Raw genomic sequence first — 18,512 nt, 5'->3', positions numbered from 1 at the left:
GTTTGTAGCTGTGCGCTGCTTTACCTGCTATCTGATCCTCCATATATCATATTTACTCCTTGATGTAGCCAAACTCCGTCAAGTATGGCACTGTTTTTTTTGTCATATTAGATTCGTCGTGTAGATGCATTTTGACGAGCTTCACCCCACATGCTTCAATTTTCCGCTGCAACACGCAAACACTCAGTGCGATATAGTTCCACATCGCTTAGGATTTGTTGCTGCGCGTTTGCGCAGTGTGAAGGAAAGAGGAGACCAGCTGCACAGGCAGGCTGCGAAATGAGATGCAGGTGATCKGTTTGTGTGATCGGCAACWAGAGACCRTGATCGGCGATCAYCGATCATACACTTTTTCACGGAAATCGGCTGATTATGATCGCTTTCCGATCGATCGGCACACCTCTACTGTTCAGTATATGAAACACAGCGACTTGTCAAACTTTTGATGCTTTCTGTATTATTCTGAGTTAACTACTAACTCAGGTAAATCATTAAGATGATTTAAAATCTGGAAAAGGAGAGCATGGATTGCTAAGTGGTTCATGGATTTTCTTCTCAAATGTTCTTAAGAAAATGTAGGTTAGGAAGCTGGGAAACCCAGGTGAAATGCTACTTAACAGGCAATTGGCTGGCATTTACAAATCAGCTGATTCAGGAGCTCCATTCATTAATTTTAAGCGCTGATTGGCTAAGATTAATTCAACTTGGCTAAACACAGAAAGCACTGACCCCGATCCTGTTCTTGTCACCAAGGGCACAGAAAATACATTTTCTAGCCCAAAAACAAAAACAATTGAGCCACAAATATTAGGAAATCATATTCCTGTCTTTTAATGAGACAGTCTCTTCTTATGTTTTTGATCAACACTGATTTACAGATTCCATCAATATATGGTTTTTCATTCAAATCTCTAATGTTTAGTATATTACTGAACAGATAAAATAAATGCATTTTTCCATTCTTATTAAAAAAACAATTTAGTTACCCACCAGTGTTTTCAACTTGATGATTTCGACCCTTGTGGACACCACTGCTGTAAACCTTTCTATTGTAGCTCTGGATGTGAGTTTGAGTTTGTTATCCTGCTGGAAGGTGAACCTTCATCCCAGCCTCAGGTCTTTTTCAGCCTCTAACATAGCGGTTCTCAACGTGGGCGGTACCGCCCCCCAGGGGGCGTTCAGAGGACGGCAGGGGGCGCTGGCGGACATTTTTACAAAAGGGGGGCGTTTGGTCGAAGGTAAACTTTACACCTTAAATGCACAACAATGCCAGTTTAGACTTTGAACAACTTGGTAAAACTGTATTGTGTAACATTAAATCATGCTTGGCTGCAACTGTATCGATGGCAGCTCTTCTTCTATTCAGTGTTTGTTAGCTTCTGTTAGCTTCTTGGCGCAGCTCCGTTCTCCTGCTACTGGTAGCTAAAATCACAATACCCTCACCGTGCATCCCTCTGAAAAATTAACCCATTTAAATAAAGAAATAAAGAAATCCCTCCATGGGTGATACCACGATAGAGAGCGTTCATTTTATAGCGTTAACACCGGTGCTGTAAGTGGTCCGGTRTGAAACGGGGGTGATRGAACAACACAGCACTTTTAAATTTCAATAATCAGAATGCAGAAATTGTTTCCGTTGTTTTAAAAGGTTTATGTCAGTCTGCMTTTTCCCCATCGATACGCTTCCCGACCGCCCTGCACCTTAGGGGCTTAAAAAAAGAAAAAAGACGCGTACATTGCGCAAAACTCTGAAAGAGGAGAAGCGGGACATAAAACGGAGCGACGAACTAGATGTGAATTATGGCATAAAAACAGAATCTGACGCTGAACAGTGAAAAAAATCAACACATGATGTGAAACACATCATGACGATTAGGCGGCGCAGCAGGTGATAAGTGAATATTACTGGTGGTGAGCGTCAATAAATGATAAAATAAATCTAGCAACAGGAAAGAAACTAAAGTGGACATAGCAATAAACCAAGAGAGGATAAAACTAATCAAATGAAACTAAATGGAAATGAATGAAGAACAAAATGCAAGAATGAACTAAGAAACCAAAGTAAATACAGAGGAATAAATTGGTATGGCAAGACCTTTCGAGCAATAATTAATGCAGAGGACTGTACGGCAAGAATAAACAGACATTTTTCCAGATAAAAGGTAAAATAATATTGTTGAAGTGCCTTGAGTTTGTTTGAGACCATATCTAATACTGAGAATAAATATATCTTATAGACCATAACAGTAAATAACTTATAATTTATTTATGTTTTTAATTAGATTTGATATATTTATTTCTTCAATATTRTTTTTCATGTCAGTGTTAATGTCATGAGGCTGATGACTCCATGACACTTTCAATTTGACTCATTAGGATTTGATTAAGAACCAGATTTGTTTTTTGTAATTTCTGTCCAGTAAAACTATTACTCTATAAATCAATAGACAGGTCTATATAAAGATATAATCCATGTTTCTGTCTCATATTTGTATGGCATTAAAAGGACCTGGAACTTTAGTTTTTCCACTGAAAGCTCTGGTTTGCACAATAAATGCTATGTGGGTGAAATTTTATGGATGATGCTCTGTTGTCCCATTCTCCTGAAGGCAGCACAGAGCTGCATCACCAGAAACCGACAGAAACACTGAAGGGAAGAAGAGTTATRATTAAGGTAGTTACAGTTCTATCCATGTTTTAATGTTGCAGAGCTCAGTCGTTTGCAAATAGTTCAAAGTTTAAACTAGCATGTTGAACATCTTTTATCTGGTCATTTTGTGCAAGATTTAAAAACTAGAAAATGACACAAAATAAGAATATTTTTTCCACTCTGATTGGCTGCTGTTAGGCCTACAGATTTTAAGTTGAATGTTCATAAAATTTTTCGTGGACGCCTGTGAAAATAATTTCTATTCCCATGACTTTTTTGTTCTCTGGGAAATTATTTTTGATGATAAATACAGAAACAAGCATTAAAATCAAAACATCTACAATAGTGATAGTAATATTAATGATAAAATAATGGTCAGTGCAAAGTAGCCTGCAAATTCTTTATTGGGGGGCGGTGAGGGACCTGGATAAAGGCTAGGGGGGCGCTGGGCCAAAAAAGGTTGAGAAACTCTGCTCTAACAGGTTTCCTTTTTAGCTCCATTCATCTAACCAACAACCCTGACCAGCTTCTCTTTCCCTGCTGAAATAGAAACATGATGTTTACAACTTTATCCTTGTTGTTTTTCTGTCTTTACGACTTTGTTCAGTAATGATCTCCAACAACCCTCCGAGGCCTTCACAGAACAGCTGGATTTATACTTTACAAGCGCAACCGGTTGCGTTGGATTTTATGAAGGGATATTAAAAGTATTGAGGAAAGAAGCGCCACATTTTAAAGATTTTTTTTTTCCAACTTCATATTTATGCACTACTTTGTGTTGGCCTACCTCGTAAAATCCCAGTAAAACACATTAAATGTTTATGGGTTGCAGTTTGACAAAACATGGGACGTGACTATTTTTGCGGAGCGCTGCACCTCAGCGTTTGTATAAATATAAATGATCTTCTCCAAGATCATTTATATGTGTTATCACCGGGTTGCAGCATGCGAGGATTTTTAAACGGAGCCCTCCTCTGTTTACTTTCCTGCATTTTTAAAACCCATCTTAAATATTCCCGCCTATCAGCTAGGAAAATAAAAGCAAATAAGAGGGATGTATCCTTTTAATCAACTGATTCCAGCCCCACTGTGTCAACGCCTTTGCTTTGGTTAAACAGTGCTTCAGTAAGTAAGGATGCACTGCAGAAGAAGAGCCCTCCTATGAACTGCATATAGTGATGATACTGGCTGACTCTTTTCGGCACTAATGTGAATCCGTGTGTCTGTATGCTGCTGCCAGACTCATTAGGACTCACTGATACAAGATAAATAGAGTGAATGTTTCACACTGAGCAGTCATCAAGAGGTCCAAAAAACACACAGCAGCAAACATCATGCATATGTCTCTTCCCCTCTCTCTTCCACACTTTCCCTCTTGGCCCCTACCTGACTCTACGCTCTTCCTCAGTCTCTTTTTTTTTCTTCTTTTTTTGATTGTTTTCCTCATGGCTGGAAGTCTGCTGATCCCTAATCCAGATGCCGATTTTAGATTGTAAAGCTGACGAGTTCACGGATCAGATTTATTCATCATCTACTGCTTTTTCATACCCTGATTTTCTCATCTTCCCACCCCCTCAATCCTAGAAAACAGTAATGTTAATGTTTCTAGTCCCCTCACCCCCTCTACATTTCCTAAAAAAAGCTCACCTACATCTTGAACTTGGTGTGCCTTTCGCTGATTCCTTGCTTTAGGTCTCCCCACCACCCTCGGCTGCTCATCCTCCCTGTTTATCACAAATAATATGTGCAGCAGCAGTTGGGAGCTTTGTCGAGGCAAAGCTGGGAACAAAGGTTGGTACAAAGGCTGTCTGAGGCAGGGCTGTTATCTTCTGTTGTCTAATGCGGCTAATTAAGGGCATCGCTGGGAGGAAGGTGCTACTATTCTCATCTAACTCAAGGGTATGCTGTCTCCCCAAGTCTGCCAAGCTGACATGGGCTTGTAGTAACGCATACACAACTACGAAAGGCGTGCACACACACACACACACACACACACACACACACACACACACACACACACACACACACACACACACACACACACACACNCACACACACACACACACACACACTCACACACACTCACACACACAGCCCTTATGCTCGGTCTCCCAAACAATTATCTGCACCCCCACACACACGTGGCAGTCGTAGGGTTTATAAAATATACTTTCTAATAGAAGCTGATAAAATGGAGAGTGATTCTGCTGGAATTAGGCCGAGATGCTATTATATTATATTAGCGAGGGCTTTTCTTTTTTCCAGATGGATTATCAGCATTTAAGAGCAGAACTGATAAGCTTACAGCTGATTTTGTCTCAGATATGAGAATAAGACGGTAGGTAGCCGTCTCAGTGAGCGGAGGCTGGGTGAATCAGCACGAGCGAGAGTCGACGAGAATTTTTTTCACTCTGAATTTCACAAATCAAAAGTGTGTGTTTAAAAAAAAAACATTTCTCTTTGTCTCTCCACCGGTCCAGCAACTCTCCTCTCATTATCTCTCACTTCTTTCAATCCCACAGTCTGATAACGTCAGATAAACGCCACTTGGACTGGGAAGCAGTGAAAGAGAAGTCGGAATGATTGTATTCATGCAGATCTGCGCAAAGATACAACTCGGTATTCAGGCACAGTAATGAAATGACTTCCTATATGGCCTTCTGTTCATACGTATTGATTTGTGTCTACAGTTCTGGTCAGAAACTTACGTCCTCGGAGTGAATGTCATATTGATCCTAGGTTTTATTGATGCACTTGAACTGTACAAGATATATGCACTAAACTGTTTTGGAGTCATATTGTGTTTTTTTCTATTCCAACAACGTCCAAAATATTGGTAAAAGCCCAAACGTATATTTCCACCACCTCCATCGATTCAGATAAATGCTCAGAGCAGAGAAGCCACACACACACACACACGCACGCACGCACTCACGCACGCACGCACGCACGCACGCACGCACTCTCACAAACACACTTCTGAGTTAAATATCCATTTCTATCTGGATATTTGACCACTCCTCTTATTAGAAACTGTGAAGTTGATTACTTTATTAGTTTTACTGGGACAGAGAAATGATTTCAGCATAATACAAGCATTGGGAAAGTCTAAGAGCTTAATGTTAATTTATCCGTTCCCAGTTTCAAATGTGTGTTTGGGATAGTTTTCATGTTGGAGCAACCAGTTGTGTCCAGCTTTCCACTTTCTGATCCAAACTGTCATCCTCATGTGAAAGGAGATTGGTTAGGAAGATTAAGATCAAACCATGAAGTTGCTGAAACAAGGGAAGCAAAGCTAACTTGGACTGAGAAAGAAGTCCCTATGCCAAAATGGACACACATCAGCAACTGGTTTTTGGGTTGGACAATGCAGGTTAACGTTATGTTTCTGCAGCTAACCAAAGTGGTGGCAGTGAGACAGTTTTTCTGATTGGACGACTCGCCGTATTTGATCGGATCGGATCCTACTAGAAAATCTTGATGCACTTTTGTTGTGCAGGAGAAGAATTATCAGGAGCACAACAGCCATTCAGACATGTAGTCTAAAAAATACCTGTTGCCTCCAAAGGTAACATAACCAAAAGTCCACATCATGCTTTGTCATATTCTGTTCAGTCCCCTGAAGTCATTTTTTTTTCTAAAAGTTTTGACTTTCGGTTAATTCCTTTGTACTTGACCCATCTTAGTTTATTCTTGCACTTTATTCTTTATGCATTTAGACTTTGTTCTCTTCAACGAGTGTCATTCTTCTCCCCCGTTGATTTAAAGTTTCCTTTTCTCTCAGCTCTTCTCCGGTGTTTATTATTCACCTGTCTTCCTCCTGCCAGTTTGCACCCTTCCACAGCTATTTTCCATCCTCTGCCTGCACTCTGCCTCAGCTGTTTCCCATCTGCCTCTGATTAGTTCTGGTTTTCATTCTCCACCTCCACGCTTCTTCCTGTATTTAAGCTCTTGGATTTTCATTGTTACTGGGTCTTTCTGTAACTCTGCAGTTTTGTGTGTTATTCTGTCTGTTTGCTTCCATGTCCCACTTTATCTGCATTTGCTTCTGTAAGTTAATATTTTTTTAGTACATTTCTCCAATTGTCACCAAAGGCTGCTCTGCATTTCGGTTCTTCATATTACTTTATACTACAGACATGACATTTTAGGGAGCAATTACTTTTTCCAAATAGATCCAAGTTGGTTTGAATATCTTTTTTCTTTTAATAAATGAAATCATCATTTGAACTCTGCTCTTTCCTTTTACACAGGTTACCTTTGGAATTAAAATTTATTTGATAATCTGAAACACTGAAGTGTAAACAAAAAAAAAAGCAACAGGAGAAGATATTTTCATTTCATATCATTTTAGCTCCAATAACAAAATCCTTAACATTAAAGTTTGATGTTGTACCATCTTTCCCACCTGAAATAAGATCAGCTAAAACAACTAAACAAATGCCCAATTACTACAAGATCCACCCTAAGGTTGAATGTATGCAAAAGTCTGACTGCCACTGTGCTTATGTGTCTGAAATGGGATAATTTGTTGGCTAGAATATGAAGGAAGAAGGTGTCCTTGTTTCATCCAGAAAGACATGAATTAATCATGGCCCCCTCGAAGAAACAACTTCCTGACTTTGAGACTTGCTAGTAACAAGATTCTCCTGAGAGACGCAGATGCAGTTTCACTGTTTTGGGTCGACTTTTTGAATATTCCCTGATCCTTTTTTTTTTTCTTCACGCAGAATTCACTATCTATTAATGCGTGTATCCACAAACACATGAATAAATCTCGTAAGAAGACATACTCGCAGTCATGCATCGATGCACACGTGCATTTGCTCTTCCTCCCTTTCCCCTTCCTGACAAACACAATCGCACATGCACACACTCACCGCTTCTCCCTGATCTTGCTGTTTTGCATCTCAGCGTTGCCCTTCTCGCCATTCCTTTTCACTTTATCCACTTTTTCTGTTTCCAAACCCTCTCCTCTCTCTTTGTTTGGATAATCCAAAGTTCAGCTCGAGTAGAAAACACTAGGAATCTTTTTCAACAATGTTTAAGTTGAAACCTATCGGGGTCAAACCGTGGTGGTGGTTGTTTTGCGTAGGATTGTTTTATGGGGCTTTAGGGAAGGTGTGTGAGGAGGCACACAAGGTGGTGGAGTGTGTGTCGTTGGAGGGAAACTGTGGCTGACTGAGAGCCCTCCATTTTCCAACATCAGTGGATGAGGGAGAGGATGAGAAGGAGGGGAGGAGGAGCAGCAGTGAACGGGGCTCAGCCGTAAGTCGCTCAGCTCGGCCTGTAAGTGGAGTTCTGCGTCGTCCACGTCGTACTGCAGATCACAGTCTGGGCAGTAGCCGTGATACTGGACCTTCTCGCTGAAACGGACCCGCTCTCTCTCCCGGTGCTCCCTGCCTGGAGCCTTGGGGCATTTGTTTTTCTCATGCCGGAGAAGCGGCATCGGCCTGGGCAGCGTAGGAACCAGACCCGATTCCTGCATCTCGCTCTCTCCTGAAATGAAGCACGGAGTGGAGGAGAATAAATCCTTATTTGGTTTCAGCGGGAAAACGCCACCGTTCCTCAACAAAGACCCATTAGTCTTGGACATATTCCCTGATAAGACCAAAGTCGGATGAGGCAGGTTCTTGATGTTGTGTTCCTCCGTTCTCAGCGTGGTGTGTCTCGGCGGAGGCGGCGGCGGGTGTGGCTTCTTGAGCACCGTCAGAACCCCAGGTTGATGGATGGGTACCGGACTCATGGGCACCTGTGTCTTGAAGATGCAGTCCTCGGGGAAGAGCTTCAGCTTCTCCAGGCTGGACGCGGTTGTGGTGGTAGTGGTGGAGCTCGAGCTGGAGTTGAGCGTGTCGGTCTTCGAGCTGTCGGTCAGTCCGTCCTCCTCCAACTGCAGGTCTCCAGTCAGGGTGTCGATGTCGTGAACAACCTGGTGACAACGAGAAGATCTATGTGTCAGTTTGGGAGTCCAGGTCACGGGTAGCGAGATTACAAAACTGTTCATACGCCCTGGAACTTTGGGGATTTTTTTGTGGCACTACAGCCACAACCTTCCATGTTTCGTATCAGGATCTTATGTAATAGCCCAACACATACTAGTGCATGATTGCAAAGTAGAAGAAGACTTGTAAATGGTTTTCAAAAGAGATACCCAAGGTTAATACTTTATAGAACTATTACAAGTGCTAGTTTTGGAGGTGTATCTCTACCATCTTTGCACATCAAAAATAGAACTTCACAATCAGCTCTACTGTCACAGCCACTAAAGAAATATAACTATTTTAGGTATTAAGGGTTGCTAGTTCATTTAACTGGCCTAATATGTTATAGATATGCAGTGAGCAAAGCTGTTTGCGACTGCAAAATCACACAGACTGATAATGGGATGTCGACTGTTATTCAATTTACTGTGCCATGTGTGTTTTTGCATCCACTTTACTTCTATGAGCTACTTTATGTTGGTTAATGATGGAAAATCCTGATATGCTACATTGAAGTTTGTAGTTGTAATGTGACAGAAGGTGAAAAAAAAGACAAAAGACAATGAATAGTTTTGCAAGGTCATGTGTGTGACAATGTGGCCCAGACTGAACACAACTAACAACACACTCAGCTGTACGCACTAAATGTAAAATAGGATTTAAAAAAAAAATAAAAATCCTTTCTGCATAAAATTCAAACAAAGATGTTTAAGGCAAGAGGACAAAATGCAGACAAAGGTGTAAAAACACTACCTACATGAGATGAACAGTCTCTAAAAGTGATGTCCTTAAGAGACAGAACAGATTCCAGCAAAGACCTGAGAGATTCATCATCCTCCAGTTCATCTACTGCATGCCAAGCTTTTAGCTAAAAGCTGCCTGGGAATCACCTTGATGGCACTAAAATACAGCTTTATGTGTGTAAAACTGTATTATCATAGCCGTTCTTACAAATTCAGGTAGAACAAAAGGTAATACATCTTGCTTTTGTAACAGTCTGTCAGCTAGGTGCTTATCTAAATGCTTATTTGTCTGTTATGTGTAGACACAGCCCTGGTCCGTCCCTTGAATTTAAGGAGCTTTTTCATGCCTGAATGACTCATAGGTCAGAGTTAAGACGCTTGACAAACAGAAAATTAAACATTCCTCTGAAAAACATCCAGACACGGCACTGAAAATGAGAGAAAAACAAACCAAAGTCCAAAAAAAAGCAGAACATAAGTATGAGTTAAGACTTCTTCACTATACGTCAACTGCAAGCGCACTCAAGAGCCATTAAATACGTATATAATTTATAGCAAAATCTACTGGACAACTTCTTGAGTTGTGGCTTCGATAATATAGAGCACAAATTCCAATGCAAAATAAAAAGGCATAAAAGTGATAATTTATATAAGAAGAGAGCTTGGGAAGAAAACAGAGGGCAAAAAGATATGAAAAATCAATAGGCTGGCAGTCTGTTGCAAAGTCGGCACAGTGAAGAACTGCTTAAGTAACAGAATGAATCTGTTATCTCTGAATGTTATATAATTTATGAATACAGAGAACACTGCGGAAAACAATTAGGAGGAGAGGCAATGAATACAAGTGTATAATAAGGAAAATTGGAAAATTGGTTGAAAAATGCAGCAGAAATGTGTATTGGATTTAATCTGGACCCTTTGGAAATAAGAAATATAGGTGATACCAAAGACAGAGGACTTTAGTTTGCCATTAAAGCTGACACAGAAATATCAATGATTTCTTTTGGACAAAATTTACAGACCTACAAATGTTTTTGTGACATGATGATTGATAAGTTTATCTACACACTTATCAACACATTCATCCATACATTACTCACGTCATCTATTTAAAGGTGATCGGGGACTTGAGCTTTAGTAGGTGTTAGTATCTTCCAACCTTCACAAAGCAATCAAACGGGTGCTTTAATCCCTTCCTGATTCATGCAGGACGTACTCATACTGCTGCAGCTTTGCTGTTATTGGCCAAAACATGAAAAACATTTTAAAATAAAGCTACCAACAGTGCAGTAACTTAATCTTACACTAGAGAGAAATAAGGAAAATGTGGCCTTTAATTTAAATACTTTTGTTCTGTAGAGAGAACTAGTCCTATGTATCCATGGGAACCTTGTTGGAGTGCATAAACTATTTCAAACACCAATACATTTAAGTGGCGCTACAGATGTATACTATAACAAACACTGTCCAACCACAATGGATAGGAATTAATAATAGTTACTTAACTACTCTGATTTTCAGAAATATTAACTTTTTGTTTCGTAACCATTTTTAAAAGTCCACCCAAAATATTCCTTCTTGAATTAAATTGTTTATTTCCCCCTTTTTTAGAGCTGTTTTGCTTTGATACACAGAACCGAATATTTTAATAATCACTGCCTGACTTTTTAAGAACTAGAAAGAGAAGAACTTCAGCACGAAATGTCTACGGAGCCTTTCAACAGGATTTATGCTCCTTGAACTTTTTTGACATTTTGTCCCCTGACATTTATAAATTTCTATGTATTTCACAGGGATTTCTCTTTATACAACACACACCAGCACATACATATAAGGTGGAAGGTAAAGGGTACATGGTTTTCTTTACCAAAAAAATCTGAAAAGCTTGTCATGCATTTATATTGTGCACCTTTTACACAAAAACCTCTAAATATGTAAATCATACTTCACTTAATTCTATTCAATTCAAAAGTATGATTTATCAAAAAGGGGAATTAAATGTTGTAGCTCCTCTCTGGTAGCAGTCAGTCTTAAAAAAAATTCAAAGAGGCCTCTGGTTGCAAAACAATACCTTGTTGGCAGGGTTACACACCTTTACAACTGTCAAAAAATATAAAAGCAAGAGCAAAAGTCCTTCCAACTGCACAGCATGCAAAACCAGAGGGAATAATTATCCAAGCATGCAATGCCTCAACCCCAAAAATTATGAACTATAGTCTCCAAAAATAACAAATCAGAACTAACAAATAATAACAAAGTTATTCCAACATGCTGCCATCATGAGTGGCGCAATTATAGAGTCCACTTGTGTAAAATTAATATCAGTATAAATAACGCTGTTCAGAAGTTTATTAAGAAACAAGGAACAATGGATAAAAACTGTGTGACAAAGCAATATGTGGCAGAAAACTAACAGTGGATAATGTCCTGTACACAGCATTCCCATGGTGGAACATAGTGATGTTTTTCTTCAGCAGGGAAAGGAAACCTGGTCTAAGCTGATAAGACAATGGATTAAGTTAAATATGTGGAAAATCTTTATAAAAGCCTAAAAGAGGCTGCAAAATTAGAAAATATCCTGTCCAGGAGTGATGCTCAAAGTCTAGTTCATGCGGTTGTTACGTCAAGAATGGACTACTGTAATTGTATAATCTATAAAATGAAGTTAAAAGCCTCTAGCTGATCCAAAACGCTGCAGCAAAAGTTCTGATTCAAGTGAAAAAGAAACAATATTTCTCCTAATTTAGCTTCCATTAATTGAGTCCCAGTTAAATCCAGAAAGGAATCTTATATTCTCCTTGTCCCATATAAAGCCCTTAATAATTGGCTCTCTCAAACATCAGAGATCTGATTGTTCCACGTGTTCCTAACAGAGAACTTTGCTCTCAGACTGCAGGTTTACTGCTGGTTCCTAGAAACTCTACAAGTAGAATGGGAGGCAGATCCTTTAGTTATCAGGCTCCTCTCCCAGGATTAGTCTGTGAGGCAAAGACTCTGTCTACTTTTAAGACTAGGCTTAAAGCTTTTCTTTTAGATAACTCTTAGTTAAAAACAGAGACATGTTGCCAAGTTGGGCTATCTCCATAGTTATACATCTATAGACTTAGACCGCTGGAGGACAATCTGGCCACTTTTCCTCACTCTGCTACTTTCTTCTTCTGCTACTTTCCAATTTGCATTATTTGCTGTTATTTCAATAGTTAACTTTATGGGCGGGGGGGGGGGGGGGTTCTCTCTCCATAGAAGATACATCTGGTCTGCCATTCTGTTTGGCTCTGCCGGCTTCCTGGAAGGAGGCATAAACTGAGACACTGCTGCCAACAACTAAACTCTTTCCCTCTCCTGCTATTAACTTTTTTAACGTAGAAAGTACTCCTACATCAGTTCCTCTATTTTTCTTTGTGTGTATCTGCTGTGTCTTCTCAAATCCCCAGTCAGATTTGACCGCTTGTACTGAGCCAGGTTCTAGTTCTGCTGGAGGTTTCTTCCTGTTAAAGGGGAGCTTTTCCTCTCCACTGCTGCTACGTGCATGCTCAGAATGAGGGATTGCTTTAAAGTCATCGACATAATGCAGGCGATTGTCGCTACGTGCTTGTCCAGGAGGAGTGAAAGCTAAAAGTCAATGACTCGATGCAATCTGCTGGGTTTTCTCAGAAAGAAAACTGTTTTAATGTGTTTGAGTAGTGAACTGAACTTAATGCACTGTTTGATAACTACCGTTAACTAGGATGTATCTATGAATAAATTAAAACTCGTTTTTGCAAACTGCCTTGAGCTGTGACTTGGCACTATTTAAATGAACTGAACTGAATAGAGTTAAAAAGACCTTAGACTGGCCCAACGGTTCACCTACCAGCAGAACACAAAGACCAAAAAATAATTGCCTGCACTGAATTTTATGTAGGCACATCCACACATAAAACTACGCCACTCTTTTCAGGTTTGGTTTTTCTAAGTAATTTTTTAAAATCATGCAATCCTTTTACTTCTACATTGTAGTTACGCCCTGCTTAGAGTTAAAGTTTGCGATTGCAAAATGACAAAATATCGAGAGAAAAAAAATTTATAGGGCATGAATACCTTTATAGTTTCACAGCTTCAATGCCAGACCCCTAGAAATGAACACAAATATATGGATTTTCCTTCAAATCATGTACTTATTGCTATGTTGTGAAGAATAGCACAGAGTATTTATTGACCTGTGGGGTTTAAATGCTTGTCTAGATTTGCTAATGGTGGTCAAAAGAGAAACGGAGAGACAAGGGACGAAGTAGAGAGACGAAAATAATAAAACGAGTGCAGAGAGCTTAACTCTTCATGCAGTCTTTAAGTGGATAATTTGTTGGGACACACACAAGAGGTAATACCGGTATCCCAGTGTGCAGCCCCCGCTGTAGGCCAGGGAGCCTGGGCCGCTGTGCCAAGCATCCGAGCAGGGTCCTTCCTCAGAGCCAGACTTAGCTCCAGCCCTGTCTGCGAGTTCTAACAGATAAACGCATTTCAAACGGATTATGCCCCAAACACTGGCTTTGATAGTAACATCCCCTCCAGCCCTGTGTTTAATGTGTGAGCGGTGTCAGAATAACTGATCCTCTATACAATTTCCTGCAAGGAAGAAAAAAAAAAGTAATAATAAAAGAAACAAGAAAGGGAAAAGAAAAGGGCACATCAGCGAAGATTACAATAGACAGATTACAATGCCCTCCTGTTGTCATTTAACTCTGATGCCTACTGTGATAGATTGTAAACTGCTGAAAAGGACAAAAGAAGTTTATTAATCTCAAACTGTGAGAAGAAGAGAGGGTAAAAAAAGAAACAGAAAAGAAGAGGGAGAAGGAGAAAAGGGATGCAGGGAGGCAGATGCTGTGGAGTAGCCATCCATAATGCAGGAAGCAGAGGCTGTATGCAATAAGATTTCATTAGAATGACAGCTTGTCATGTTAAGGTGAAAGGTTTGGGACAGATGCCTGGTGTGTACCCAGTGCTGGAATGCAAACATAAGACCAACTGAAGGTTGATTACAACCGGGGTGGCAGCCCGCGATTCTATGACTGGAATCAGAAGAAGAACTGATTTGATACCAGAAAACATGTCACAGAGGGACTCAGTGAGAATAGCCTGCAGTATAAATATTTAAAATTCAAATTAAATATAAAGTATAAACCCAGAGCCATATGTGTGAGTCCCTATTAGCATCTCTATCTCTTCATCCCTGAGCTCTTAATGCATAGATAGTTGACAGGGGTGCCACCAAGGAGGCCACAAAACCATATACGCACATTTTTTATTCATATAACGTTAAAATAGGAGAGTGTATGCTTCAATGGGTTAAAAAATGTATTGTTAATGCCAGATTCTGAACATTGTGTCCAATTTAGATCTCTTCTCCTGTAAAGCTTTGACAGATTACAAAGTTTTAAAAACAGTAGTCAAAATCTTTTTTTCCCACCCTTTTACTATTACTGCTTTACTATTATTTTCACATTTCAAACTGGCTATGGCATGTAATCTCAGCATGATTAAAGTGGTTTACAGTACTATCTGTGTTTGTTCTCTTAAAAATTTTAATCCTCACTGAGATCTCCAAAAGCCTGAGAACATTTCCAAATCCAGAATATCCCAATAAAGACGGAAACTGATGACTCAAAATAATAGAAAAGCTGTTTTTTTGTGATACTTTCCGCTGGCTCTATGTCAGAACACTCCATTCCTTATTCACTGAAGCATTGCCAAGGTGGGTGAAAGTTCATGTCCTGTACCAGAGCTTTTCATACCCAAAAGAGTTTGGAAGGAAACAAGCAAAAAAATAAAATAGCAAAAACAAACAAAAAAAACAACTAACTGAAAAGAACTAACTGAGGCCATGCTATCTGCTGCAGCAGCCTGAATGTTTATACCTTTTTGAAATAAGGTCACATATTTAGATTTTACAATAGTACAGCCTTTTGTGCCTTTATGCTTGCTATAACTTAACCTTTAAAAGCCTGAATGGCTAACTTCGGGTCTTCTTCCCACCGTAACAACTTTCACACTGAAAAGTGTTACTGTTACCACTGATCTGAAAAGGAAGGAATTTTGGAGTTTCACCAGTGGATTTCTCTATCTCTAATTTACTCTCACTAAAGTCACACAGATTAGACTTTTCCTTGCAGATGTGAATTGCCAGTTATCTTTAACTTTTTACCTTTTTGATAAAGGTTGAAGTTTTGAATCCAATAGAAAAGGGAGCACAACTCACACTCCTGTTCTGCAACTTTTAGGGTGTTTTCACCAGAGATGTTTTAGTTTAAAAAAAAACTGATTGTTTTCCCCCTTGGTCCAGTCTGTTTATAGAGCTGTGAACACAGGGCGCAAACCAAAACAACTGTATTGAGACCATTTGGAGGAGGTGTTCTCTGTGCGTTTCAAACTCTAGAGCAGTTTGTTTCTGGTTTGAATGTGATCCAACGTCGATCCAGTGCAGCCACGAGGTGTTCGATGCAACTAGGGGTGCATGGATTTATCGACTCTGATTTCCTTAAGCCAGTACTTAGATATGAAGCCAATCTTACCCATCAATCTTGTCTACATCAGCCACGGTCTAAAAATCAACCACTGTCCTCTTCTGTTCTCCAGTGAGAGAGGTTTGACTGATAGACCGGCCCACCATATCTGCAAGTTTGCCAGTAACAACAGTCAACCCACTGTTGCCAACTCAGCGACATTTCAGAAAAAAAAAAAATGGTATCGGCCAAAATTGTTTTTTAAAGATTGGTAATCAACAATCAGAAAAAAAAAAAACTATAAACGGTGCACCCCTGCTTCCTAATAGGGCTGTAGTGATACAATAATCTCACGATACGATACACGATATTCTGCTCACGATACAATATATATTGCGATATTCAGCAAACGATACAATTCAATACATTTTTGCAATTTTCTGAAAGATTTTAGAGGGACAGAGTGATTTTGGTGACATTTTGTGACTGTTATAGAGTTGGATTGAATTAATTTAACTGAAAACTGATTAAAAGCACCAACTACACAATACCTGGCTCTGGTTGGACATGCAGTTGGTTGATGGATTTGTAGGCAGAAAATGTGTGTCTAACAAATAAGTAAAAAGGAATTGTATTTTTAAGTCGATCCAGGGAAAATCTCCTGATTAACTAGAGCATCTCTTATTTTAATGTCATTTTTTGAGGGAATGGAGGCTTCTTATTGCTATCACTCATCCCCAGCACCGCTTGACCCAACCCACTTGTGTCCCGCCACACCTTTGAAAAACTTTCTGGAGACGCCCTTGAGCTTCAAGAGTTGAGATTTTTTAACAGGGAAGGCAACGGACACACAGGGTGATTGGTTGGGATTAGGGAAAGATAATAAAAAAGACAGCGAGAGACACCTTAAAAGAGATGAAAACGCATTCCTATTATCTAGCAGGAGACAATTCCCAGCGAACAACAGCCTGCATTTAGATGATGAAACGCAATGCAAAAAGTCCCTCTGTGGTTGGACCAACTTGTCCATTAAATATTAATTGTGATTACATTTTCTCACTTTCATCATGGCTTGTGAGTCAGGATGAAGAAGGAGCTGTCCTCTCATTTCGCACCCCTACACCCTCATGTGCCAAATGTCTTTCATGTTGGCCATAATGATCACATGCATCCCTGGGCATGGGGGCGGAGAAGGAGGAGCACAATTCAGGCCACAGTGAAGTGGACGTCAGTATCCCATCTTTTGTAAGGCAAAAATATCCTAAGAGAGCATCCTCAACCTGGAGAGTAAGAAACAATAATACCAAACCACACATCTTCAGCACGAATAAGAATGTACCTCTTTGAGCTCCTTTGCCACATCCTTAAGGTCTCCCAGGATGGTTTCCAAATTCTCCACGATGGTCTTGATCTCCTTTTTCACTTTTACTTTGGAGACTACTCCTTCAGCCTCCGCATGTGGTGTCCCTGACATTCTTCACTTCGTGACACTGTTGTCTATTTCGCGAAGGATCTCGGGTCAAATCCTTTGGTGAAGCCACTTTTGCCAGCGCATGTTTTTTTCCCCCCCCCTTCTCTGTCTCTCTCTCTCATTCAGTCCTCCGCTCCTCTCCACTTTCCGCTGCTGCTGCCTCTACTGCTGCTGCTACATCGCGGCCAGGACGAAGCGGAGTCGCGTCGGGGCAGCATTCTGGATCTCACACGGGGCATGCGCAATAGAGCGAAACACGAAGAATAACGGCTATCCGAATATCGTAGCGTAGTGTCAGAGAAGCGCCCGGCCACAGGTTTGTGAATCTAAGCGCACCTGCGTCCAACGGAGGCGAAGCACGACGCCACAAAAACATCTTCACCGTCGGTGCGAAAGCCTATTTTGACATTTTTGAGAGAATTTGAGTATGGGTAATAAAATGATAATAAAAACTGCGTTAGCTATGGCAGAGGAGGGGAGGAAAGAAATAAGTAGGTAGCTATCCAAACCGTTACAGCCAGGGTCCGTAATCCTCAGGCATCGACAAAACATTGAAAGTCTCTCTGCCTCCTTCCCAACCAAAATAGTCGGTTCTGGTATTGATGCCAGTGGGTAACGACACCCCAGAGGCACTTTCCTGTGAAGCAACTCCCCGCCAGGTTCATCCTGTTTCCATCTCTGCCTCCTTGGAGAGTCTGAGGAAAGCAGTCAACGTCCGGGCTCTCTCTCTGTCTCTCTCTCTCTGGAGAGTCTGAGGAAAGCAGTCAACGTCCGGGCTCTCTCTCTNGAGTCTGAGGAAAGCAGTCAACGTCCGGGCTCTCTCTCTGTCTCTCTCTCTCTGGAGAGTCTGAGGAAAGCAGTCAACGTCCGGGCTCTCTCTCTCTCTCTCTCTCTCTCTCTCTCTCTCTCTCTCTCTCTCTCTCTCTCTCTCTCTCTCTCTCGCTTCACTCATGTCGACGCTGACAGTCTTTTTTTTTTTTTTTTACTTTTTTTCCCCCCCTCTATATCACGTCTTTATTATTATTAAGGGTTGCCGTGGTTGTTATGGCCAGAAAGCTTAATTACATCCCCATAGCTTATTATTCCCAGAAGTACAACAATCAAAAAGATCCTTCAGTAATCAATTATTTATGTAATAGTTTAAATAAACCTGCCAATAAATACTTTAAATAAATAACTATACCC

The 18,512-nt window shown here is 40.4% G+C and overlaps 1 protein-coding gene across 2 annotated transcripts in view; it reads right to left on the bottom strand.

The window, feature by feature from the left end:
* pheta1 (PH domain containing endocytic trafficking adaptor 1) overlaps window positions 1-18,107 on the bottom strand; it is a 34,334-nt gene extending 16,227 nt beyond the window's left edge. For both annotated transcript variants that reach the window (XR_001776932.1, XR_001776933.1), the window contains exons 1-2: window positions 17,196-18,107; window positions 7,531-8,579 (exon numbers count right to left, since the gene is read on the bottom strand). The gene's annotated coding sequence lies outside the window, so the exon portion shown is untranslated. The remainder of the gene's footprint in view (window positions 1-7,530; window positions 8,580-17,195) is intronic.
* Between the last annotated feature and the right edge of the window lie 405 nt (window positions 18,108-18,512).

This window comes from Poecilia reticulata, linkage group LG9, assembly GCF_000633615.1.
Source record: "Poecilia reticulata strain Guanapo linkage group LG9, Guppy_female_1.0+MT, whole genome shotgun sequence".
In the NCBI taxonomy this organism is placed as follows: Eukaryota; Metazoa; Chordata; class Actinopteri; order Cyprinodontiformes; family Poeciliidae; genus Poecilia; species Poecilia reticulata.
The sequence above is the reverse complement of the archived record's forward strand: the minus strand, read 5'-3'. Positions and strand labels throughout refer to the sequence as shown.